Raw genomic sequence first — 11,191 nt, 5'->3', positions numbered from 1 at the left:
TGATTCCGCAGTACAGTGAATATCCACACTGGTGCGGTGACTGACAGCCACACATACTCCTCAAAACATTAGATTAATCCGCGCTGGAGCCATGCCGCCGCACAACCCACGCAAGGAAGATAATTCCGCACACAGCTGCAATTGCAGGTTTTCAAACAGAGATGGCGACAAAGAGGCAAAACTTACAGACTGCAGCTTTAACATTACAAAAGATTAGGCAAATTTTATTGATATATATTAATTTATATATAATTAAATGTTTATATATAAATATATATTAATATATGTATAAAATAAATTGCTAATTACTTTACATGTATTTATATTTAAATGTTTCATCTCTGAAAGTCACTATAGATTTTATAAATAAATATTGAGATTGTTCAAATGAAGATTGCAATTGTTCAGAAAATTTATATTTTTACCTAGCCCATCACACCCTCTAATATTAGTATATAATATATATTTTACTTTATTTTTAATGTTTAATATTGAGATACACTCTTCGCAAGTTAAGATACACTATTCATTTTAAGTATAATCACTGTGGTACTATAAAAACATTGCTCTTTTTTTTTAGCAAAATTGGCTCAACCAATGGTATAAGTTTGGGGTGGGACTATCTGTTTGTCCAACCAATGAAGACAGTGATGAGTGATCAGGAAGCCTGTTTGAAAACACTAGTGCTGCAAAAATTACAGTCTCCACCTTTAAGATTAGTCAAATAGCCATTCAGGCTACCTTAAAAAATGTTGTAAATATAAAGTATTACACGTACCATATTTTCCAGGGCAACAACAAAAATGCTAAGTTAACTTTGTATTCAGTATTCCATGTGTCCATGTTTTTCTGCTTATCTCATAACTGCCATGAAAGCTGGAACAGGCCTTTATTTTATTAGCTGTGTTCTCACGTTTCGTTTCATAGATAATATTTGCACTCCAATTAAATATTCATGATGAGTCTCTATCTCTCGTTCCTTTAAATGGTGCTCCAGCATAGCTCATGTCAAAAACATCATTTGTTTCCTTTGATAAATATTAGATCTAGTCTTGTGCTGATTATATCATGCAAATTTGCATAGCCCCTCACCGCAGGCTACATTGTCCACACGGTCAGATAAGATGCGTTGCACCGAGCCACAGTGTTTGGATAGTATATCTCGCATGGGTCTCTGGCTGAGAGCACGGTGAGCCAAAAAACAGACAGATAGTGCACAGGTGTGGCTGTGCATATGGAGTCAAAGCTCATGCCACCTTGCAGACAGCCATCTGGCCGGCACAGAAAGATCTGCTTCAAACTTTATGGTCATTAAGCTTATCAGTTGTCTATCCCTCTGTCCTTCCAATCCCTGTGAAAACCACTGTCCTTGTTAAAGTGAGAGTTTCAATCCTTTTACAGTTGGCTGTTAATAATTAATTTCCAATTAATTCAGCTGTGATTTAATGGAGATGTCAAACCATGTTAAGTGTCTATTTTTGGAAACTAGACCACCAGGTAGTGCGTGTGTACCTACAGAGTGCAGAACAGTCATGACTATGACATATTTATGAGGACAAAAGATACTTTCATGCTTTATTTCCATGTTCGGATGAACCCTGCGTGTTTACTTATCCCATTGGGGATCTTTGTTTCTTTTCTTTGCAGACCACTTGAAGATTTTTCTTTTATCTCCCATGTGAATACCACTCTTTCTTCTCTTATTTGTCATCTAAGAGCAACAATACAGTGTGTGCAAATTCATTCAGACAGGATGATCATGAAATATGTGCTTTAGTCTCTAGAGAAGCTAACGGTTGAATATAAATTTAAATAACATACGTTGAGTATTTAAATTAAGGGACATGTGCTTGCTCTCTCTCTCTCTCAGACAGAAGAGCACTTGTGTTGTTGACATGTAGACCTTTTCTCTCAAACCTATGAATGCAAGGAAGAGGCTTGTAGAGATGTAAAAATAGTTTCCATGCAAATTTGGAGTGTCCTTCAAAAAATGCAGAGAATAAAACGAAGACCTGTCTGTAATAGTTGTGCATCTATTAGTAAGCTATTTCCTACTAGGGATGGGAATCAGATAGGACTGGAAAAAAAGAGGTTTGTAGTGCTGTTAAAGTCTGAAGAGGCGTATAATGGCTGCCATGACTCTCTCTGGATAGTAACAAAGCTATGTAGCTATATGCAGTCACATCAAGAATGACCAGTATAAGTCATTCATTATCCTTTTTCTCCTTTATGATTTTCTTTCTTGTCTAGGCCTATAGGTGGCAGCAAGATGATTCCACTGAGGATCAGCAGGTTTTCCTGATGTGCTTTGATAGATTTTTAGGATTTCAGTCTTCAGTCTTCAGGGGCTCAACCCCTTAAAAAGAGCATGAGTTGATGTGGCTCAAAAGAATATATTTCTTTGCCTTACTTGTGAGTTTGAATCTTGCTCAAGGCTTACTTTTACTTACTTTACTGTTGTTGTTTTTTTTTTAAGTAGATGTACGTCAGTAATAATGGTGTATCTGGTAAGGCTGTTTTTTATTTTCTGATTTCATTGGATTAAAGAGCATTTGTCTAAAGAGTTAGAGAAACGCACATGTCTGTGCAAGCTGTGTGCGGGCAGCGCTCTGTGGCCTAACACTGGAGGGAAGGATAGTACATAATGTTAAGAACTTTAACGTTTTGATTTGTAATGACGTAATGACTGGTAAGGGTGAGGACTTCAAGTGAAATAACTTGCAGATGCTATAGCTATTCCAGATGCCCTTTTCAGCAAACATGAAGTGAGATCACATGATCACAAGAGTGCTGACAGCTGAGTTAATTGCAGATTTTTGAGGTGGCTGAAATGTAAATGGGAGAGTAAAGCCCCCCTAAGTACGGTCTAACAGCACCTATGATTGATACCATTACTTTAAAAAGGCATGAAATATAATGGCAGCATATGCTTTAGGGCTGTTCTTTATTCAAAAACAAAATTCGATCCCCTAAAATTGTAGTACTCATACTGTATGTTCATGCACAATATGAATTATGAAATGTTTTTTTTTTTTTTTTTTTTTTTGCTTTATTGTAAAGAAAGACCTAATTTTCAGCAGTTAATAGTTCAAGAATAAAGCAAAACAGAACAAGTCATAAACTAGTTTTTAATGGTTATTTTTTGGAGCTTAAACGGATGGTCCACCCATCATTCCAAACCTGTATGTGTTTCTTTCTTTTGTGGAACTCAAAAGAAGATATTTTGTGGATTTGTGGGAACCAAACAATATTGGAGCCCATTAACTTTTATTGTATACAATATATGGACAAAAAAAACATATATGGACAAAAAAACCTGATACGTTACTCAAAATATCTCCTTTTATGTGCTACACAGAAGAAAGAAAGTCCAGTTTTGGACATGAGGGTGAGTAAATGTTAATTTTTGCATGGAGTATCCCTTTAACTGCACTTGAGCCCATTAAAACTTTGTACACCATCATATAAAAGACCTTTTCTGATTTCATACCAGGACAAATATAGTTTAGCATTTCTATTTATGTCCCATGTGTATCATTTTTGTCAAATCACACTTTTGAGTTCATGAGTAATTGCAAATTGACATACTATAAATAACTTTTCAGTATTTCTGGTTGTCACTGAAATATTATGCTGTCATGTGGAACATTTGAGAGGAGCATGAGGAGATTGTTTCCATATCTATCCAAAAGTATGTCATATCAAAACTTGTCTCGTCTGTTAATATTGTTTACAAGATGTTGTAACACAAGTATGTCATGTGTTAAAGGCTTGAAGCAAAGTCACGGTCAGAATCGAGACTCTTTTGATTTCTTCCAGTTGCTTCTCAGGGGAGTTTTGCAACAAAGTTAACCCTGCTGCACGTTTCCTTCTCATTTTCTGGCTTCTCTTAGTAAAGTCTATCTAAAAACAGACAGCAGCACAGCAAAAAAATCTGAAATGTCACAGTTCATAGATGAAAGACGAAAGATTGGATTTATTTATATGCATGGCAATATTTATGTATTTTCACAATGTTGCTATTTTCCACTTTCAGTCCATCTGATGCAGTGTAGATCTGGCAGTTTCCTGCCTTTGGCATGTTAGCTGCTGATGCTAAGACACCTGATGGACAAGCAGCCTCCACCTGAGCCCTTAGGGGACACTTGACCGCATGACATTTCCACCCCAGGATCTGGCACGGCTACCAGCTGTACCTGGGGAAACTAAAGCATCTGCATTTCAATTTACACCTCACAGCACAACAGTAACTCAGCTGAGTTTATTTTCTCAGATGCTGTCAGGGTGGGAAAATCAACAGTATTGACATTTAAGCAAAACTTGAGCACAGATTAATTTTATAAAAGACTGTCATTCCAGGTACATCTCAGTACTACAGACTCACACAATCCATAGATTTCTTTACGGTAGATGGCGACAAGCAATACATTTCAGATAAGCCCACTGCAGTTAAACAGAATTGATGAATTTGAGATATTCAGCCCTGTCTTAAAATGTAAATAAAGTTAGATCGATCTTACATCTCACATTATTGTATGAGAACAAACCCTGAACTGACTGGAGCTAAATAATGACACCATTGTCTTGCTACAGCTGCTTTCTAGCAGAATTTCGATTTGCCTCTTTTTTTGAAGTTTGCACTTTCCTGTTTATTCCTGTGAAGCTGCTTTAAAACTATATTGTATAAAGTGGTATAAAAGTAATGGTGACTTGACATTAAAGGAAATGTAGACATTGTTCAAGTCCTTTTAAAACAAAGTTTGGAGATTTTTTAAAATGCTAATGACACCGTTGTCTCTAGTATTTTTATTATAGTGGAATTGTGATCTACTGTCTTTTAACTTGTATGCCTTACGTTGATCGTGACAAACTAGGACAAACTTATATTCTTTTTTTTTTGGAATGGACAATCAGAAGCTTGGTTGAGGAAAGGCGTGTAAAAAGGTCATTTTTTTGCCCCATTTCTCAGCCTCACGAACCTTATTGCAGCTTTATATCTCACAATATAACTTTAAATCTCACAATGTGATTTTATATCTTGCATTGGGACTTTATATCTTGCAATTGCAATTTTATTTCTCTTAAATTCAAATTTTATATCTCAGACTGTGACTTTACTGTAAATCTTACAATGTAACTTTGTCACAATGTAACTTTATTTCTTAAACTTTTTCTAACTATAACTTTTTTTTTTTGCTCCTATGCAGGAATGGGCTTCCAAATTAAGTACTACTGTCATACACTGTCAGAAAACATTATGCATCAGGTACTATTTAAAACTAAAACGTTCTCTCTTTATTTGTCAAGAATGTTTAAACCCATTTGCTTCCCTTAAAGACAGATGATCATGCGTTGTAAGTGGCTTCCAGCGTGTCAAAATGCACAAAAAGTTTGCGCAGTTCGGCTGGAACATGTTTGAAGAGTCACACTGGTTTTTCCTCCTGTCAGTATGCCTCATCACCTGGCCTGCTCTAAAATAGCACTATGGTATTTTTAGTTTCTTAAAAGCTGCCATGTGCACAAAGTGATTTAGACAATTTAGAGAGTTCCTTTTGAGCTGACAGAAAATGAGAGGAGACAGCAGATCTTTAAAGCTGGGACAAAAAAGAAAAAGTACTGAAAAAAATTTACTCATTTGTGAAAAAACACATTTGTGTTACATGACAGCATCCCGGCTGATCTTTTTTTCAAATATTGTAGTATATATTTAGTTTTGCACATGCTGTACAGGTGCACAAGACATCATGTTTAAAATATGTCTGCAATCAAAGAACAAGAAGCTGATTGTAGTTTATAGCACTGATTTAACACATATATTATTAGTAGTCTACTTCAGTTGAAACACCATGGGTTCTGCCATTTAATGCTCTCATGAATGGGAAAACCAGTATGTTTTTATCCTGGATTATGGGTTACAGTAGGGATACGACATCCTTACAGGTGGAAAGTTTAATTTGCACTGTCAGGTGAACAAAACTCAACTAGATATGTTTTTAATAATGAAATTAAACTAAATCAAATCTTAAAATTTACTTTCCACTTTCATCTTTCAACTGATTTAAAGTGTCAAATGAAACTTTTCTGTTCCTTGCTACTCAAGGTATCTCCTCCATGACCACTTGATTTAATCTTTTTAAGATACTTACTGTAACTAACTCTTAGGAAAGAAAATTATTTAACTCTCACTTTCATCTCTGTTCTAGTGTCGCTTATGTTTTATTCTTCATCTTTAAGGCTTTTGTAAATCACTTTGGATAAAAGCGTATAATAATAGGAAATAAATGTAAATTCAGCAGCCATCAATTTAATGCATCCTTGCTGAAGAAAATACAGTGTGTGTTTATATATGAATATATAAAATTATTATAAAATCCACATTGTCCCCATGAGAAAAAAAAAGCTTATAAACAAATAAATAATCTAGAAAGGTTTGTGTAAAGGTAGGTTCAGGATTAAGGGATAGAAAATGTCATTTGTTTATTAAAACAAATGATATGAAAAACAAACATTGTGCAGAGGACGTGGATGGATTTGGTAATAGACGTCTGACAAAAAAAGGACAAAACTGTATTCGTAATAACCTCATACCTGAAGGACAAGCAAGGCTGAAGTGTCTAGAAGTGTCAGAGACAGAGAGAGAGAATCAACAGGACAAGGGAACTTGCCTGTCGGACCTGCTCATCTCAGAATGACCGGAATGCAGGAAGGCTTGAAAAGAAAGAGCATTTAAATTGCAGCAGGAGGATAATGACAAAGACAGACAGAAGCAGGAGTAATAGAGGTAGAGATAACAAACAGGACAGGACAGGGAAGTGAAAATTCGACATGGTGAGAAGAGACTCTGGATGGAGAAAGAGAGAGAGAGAGAGAGAATAAAAGCATGAGAGAATGAGGAGGGGGGAGGCAGGATAAATCTGTACAGCATCATGATTAGGTATCAGAAGCTTGTTCTATGGTCTGGAGAGCAGAAGGCAGATCACATCAAACAGATGAGACACTCAGCACATCTGCTCTACAAACTGGACAAACATCATTTGTGAATTTGCATTTATGTATGTATTTATTCTGGATTGCTTTCATGCTCTTCTCAGCCAACACTACAAAAACTCCAAACATTTTGCAACCCGGACTAAATCCAAAAGCGACACCTGTGGATATAAAAGATTCTGAAGATAAGCAACACATTTCGACTAACTGAGAAACATCTTCATGGACTTCCTGCTCAAAATCAGCAGACTACAACTCCAGAGACAGAAAAGGTCAGATACACAGCTCCAGTCTTTCATTCTAATCTATTTTAATCAGCTGTGCTCACTTCCCAGCATCCTTCTCATTTCATCATGATTATTCCCCAAGGTTGGGGAACTAGGTTGGAGCGGGCGGAGGCTATGGATGAGCGGTTTGATTGAAGATGAAGGGTTAGTCAATGCCAAAAACTCAAATTTTTTTGACTGAAACATACTTTCAAACATACTTTCTCAGCTTCTGGTTTACATGCTACAGGCATATCACAACTTTAGGCATAGGTAAACAAGACCCACGTGAGATTTATTCAAGATTTATAGAGTAAGACACCACCTCATGCATTCGCATGCCAATCTGTGAGCGCAGGGAGTCACCGCCACTCAGCTCCCCACCTGCTCTCGCACCTTTCCTCAGTCAGGGATCACAACTGCAACTCTCCAGCTGTCTCTCATCGGCGTCACAAGCCGGTGAAGCTGCTAACAGCTGTTTCTCCTCTTTTTTTGGATACTTGTCTCTCTATTTCTCACTAATTCCTTCCATCTTTTTCCTCACCGTGTCACTGACACCATATTCAGTTTGACCCTCTTTGCCAGGAAGAGCGAGAGAGAGCGAGAGGGAGAGAAATGCCATCACCACAGCAGGGTCTTCAGCTGTCACACAAGTAGACTCACACAAGTGTTGAGAGAACGAGAGAGAGACAGTGCGAAAGATAGAAAAGGCCAAAAGGAGGTGAGAGGAAGCAAAGGAGAGAAGAGGAAACGAGAGGAGGCGGAGTCGCACAGCTGAAGAATGTACAGCTTGGGGTCGGGCTCGGATGCATCTAGCCGGCACAGGTAAGGGAACTCTTTTTCATTCAATCTGCTGTTGACAGCAAACATACAGCTTCGCTCGACCTTTGTGCGTGTGTCCATGGAGAGCGGCTTTCCATCTCTGGGTCTTGCATGTGTGGCGGGGGGAAATGCCTGCGGGGCTAAAGCTGCCATAGTTAACAGGTGGAGCACTGCTCTCTCTCGTGGCTGCTCGCTCACGGAGTGCATAAACAGTCCTCGAAAGCGTAACCGGCAGAGTGAATGGGATTCTGGAGACCTGAATGCTTTCTGACATACATACCTGCGCTGGGACTTTCTTGGTATTGGGAATGACAGATGTACATATATCAGCTCACAGTCTGTGTGAGTGACGCTGGACTAATTTACACACATTTACAACAGGAGAAAAAGGGAAAGTGGGTCATTCATGACAAATTGAGTTAAAAAACTCCTGTTTTTAATCATAACGTCTTTCAATTTGTAGTAAAAAGCTAGCAAAAGGTGGGTGGAAGGCTTTTTTAACTTAATAATCGTGCTTGAATATTATAGATATATATACAAATTGGAGACAGGAGATTGGCCAAGGTCAAAGAAGGGAAATTGATTTTCTTGCGGTCTTGATGATTTCCTTATGATTTATTTTCCTCACAAATGGAATGTGACATCCTCTAAAGCCCTGTTTGAGTTTGACAGGCAAAATGAGGTTTACCTTTGACGTATGTGCAGTATGTGCGTATTTATGTATTCATACATTTCAGTTTGTCATAATAATGCTTCTAAATAGATTAGAAGTGATAGAAAGTGAGAGATAGTGTCAAAGTATATACATTCATAAACATCTTGAGTCATTTATCACTCAAGTGTCATCTCTGATAATCCTGTTATAGGTATGCTGTTGCTGATGTGTGGTTTTGTCTCAAGAGAAAATGAGAGCCTACTTAAAAGGTCTAACATGTTAATTTGATTTATTTATTACAGACACTCCGGCCCTTCTTAGCATTCAAAAGACAGAGCCGTTGATTGTTGCTGAAATGCTCATCTGTTAATGTCCAATCGCAACTGTTTGGAGTGTGACTAATACATCACTATTAACATCCGATTCTGTCTGCGCCGCCACACAGGATTCAAATGCTGGCAATGGTGATACTACCGTCTGTATTTCAATGTCATAATCTGTTTTCATTTTATAGCAGACTCACTGAAACCTGTATGATTATGGCTGAACTGGTGAGATCACAGAGGTTTGGAAAAGCCAGCTGACATGCAATAAATGCAGATTTGGGGAACACTAATGTGTGCTCTGACCATGACATTCTGAGCTCTTTCACCTTGGATCACTGTTAAAAATGTATACAGCACGCGGTGGGTTTGTGTGGAATACTAAATAAGGATGTGATCTGTTTTTAAAAGAGTTGCTCTACGGCCACACCGACCATGAGTCGTCACTGTAAACGAGTGATATAAGCAGTTTCAGTGTACCTGTGTAGCTTAGAATTAGCTTTATGTGTGACAAATTTGAATTTTAGGCCAGCAACTTAACTGCTTCTTAAACAAAATACTTTTAAAGTAATGTTAATAGTGTTTTTGTGTGTGTGTGTCCGTGGTCCATTGAGTTTGTTTGATTAGCAGTTGCTCACACAGTGGTTGAAGCAGCTGGTAACATCTGGACAGTTGGGATTCTATTGTAACTTTTGTGGCTGAAGCTTAAAAAGGAAACTTACCATGATCCCGCTCTTCTCCTGTGTGATTGATGGCTCGTGTTCCACATTACAGAAAGCAGACAGATCGCTCATCGAAAGCCACATTAAGACTAGGAATTAGCTTTGTTAACTTCATTCAAGTGAGAATGTGTTTGTGATTGTTGCTATAAATAACAGCGATAGTGTAACTCCAAATGTAATTCAGCTTTAAACTTGCTAACACTCTCGCTTGTGGCGGGATTTTAACTCAGAGACACATACGTCGACAGAGCGTGCAAGATGTTAATTCAGTGCTAATATAACACACCATCTGGATGCTGTGTATGACAGTCCATGTATGTTTTACAGCTCTTTGATTGTCATTTTTGATGGTCACAGATGTCAGTCTAACCACAAATGCAACCAGTTCTGTTAATGTCTAGTTTGTAGTTGGAGCGAAGCCTAATCTACAACCATTTCAAGTTGTGCTTAACGGGACGTAATCCTATATACTATGCTTTACCAGATGAGACCAGATATTTTATTTATTTCTTTTTTCTTTTAGTTATTTTAATATTTTCAGATGATTGTTTTGTGGTAAGGAAATATTACTGTAACTATTATTATTTCTGTCCAACCAAATAGTTTTGATGCATTAGAAATGGTTTTCTCTTTCAAATATGCACATTCTTCTGTGTGATGTCTGTTCATTTGACTGCTATTTAAATTACAGTTTATTTTATGGTCTAAACTCAATGGCGGATGTGAAGGTTGTAGTTGTAGATGTAAAATGTATTAAAAGCCATTGTGCTTTAATCAGCTTCACCTATCAGCTGCCGTGTGGACAGCTGGCAGCCACAGCTGGTGTTTTACTTTGAAAATATTTCTATCTGCGATCTACATGGAAGGTGCAGATTAAATTTTGCGACGAGTCATGTTTATGTGTAATGCAAATGTGTAATGTAATGCAAGTGCCTTACAGTAACACAGGCACCCCTGTGCATTTATCACAGACCTACATGATCACTATCATGGGAAATATACTCTCTTTATATTATTTCACAATTGAATGCAGGAAACTTTTATTTGATTTTTTTTTTTTACATAAAAAAAAAAGTGCTTCGAATCGCAGACCAATCCTGTCCAATGATGGCGTAAAATAGAATGAATGGAAGCTGTTTTTTGCCTGACATTGATGAACCCTTTTATTTTCATTCTTTTGTTGTTTTGTTTTAAATTAGAGCACATGCTCTAGCTGTGTGATGTGATTGTCCATAGGATCTATGGTCAAACACATATCAAAGTGTCCATTTTTAAAGAGATCTGAGGACTTGAAAAGGACATGAGAAGATCACATCTACAGCAGATCTAACAGCCTGAAAACATGAGTGTGAATATATTATTGTGCCAGCAGCCTGACTCTGTGTGTGTGTGTGTGTGTGTGTCTGTGTGTGTGTG

At 37.4% G+C, this 11,191-nt stretch overlaps 1 protein-coding gene and 1 long non-coding RNA gene across 2 annotated transcripts in view; one reads left to right on the top strand and one right to left on the bottom strand.

Moving 5' to 3' along the window:
• The window catches only part of LOC107684052 (uncharacterized), a 20,237-nt gene extending 17,652 nt beyond the window's left edge, over positions 1 to 2,585 (bottom strand). The window contains exon 1 of the long non-coding RNA XR_001633809.1: positions 2,575 to 2,585. This is a non-coding gene — a long non-coding RNA (uncharacterized LOC107684052). The remainder of the gene's footprint in view (positions 1 to 2,574) is intronic.
• A 5,420-nt stretch (positions 2,586 to 8,005) lies between these two features.
• Positions 8,006 to 11,191, top strand: part of LOC107684146 (glutamate receptor ionotropic, NMDA 2C-like) — a 44,225-nt gene continuing 41,039 nt past the window's right edge. Inside the window, exon 1 of the mRNA XM_016480359.1 lies at positions 8,006 to 8,078. The gene's annotated coding sequence lies outside the window, so the exon portion shown is untranslated. The remainder of the gene's footprint in view (positions 8,079 to 11,191) is intronic.

The sequence above is a fragment of the Sinocyclocheilus anshuiensis genome, unplaced genomic scaffold (genome assembly GCF_001515605.1).
Source record: "Sinocyclocheilus anshuiensis isolate Anshui unplaced genomic scaffold, SAMN03320099.WGS_v1.1 scaffold553, whole genome shotgun sequence".
NCBI lineage: Eukaryota > Metazoa > Chordata > Actinopteri > Cypriniformes > Cyprinidae > Sinocyclocheilus > Sinocyclocheilus anshuiensis.
Note: the sequence above shows the minus strand (reverse complement) of the source record. Positions and strands in the feature narration are given on the sequence as shown.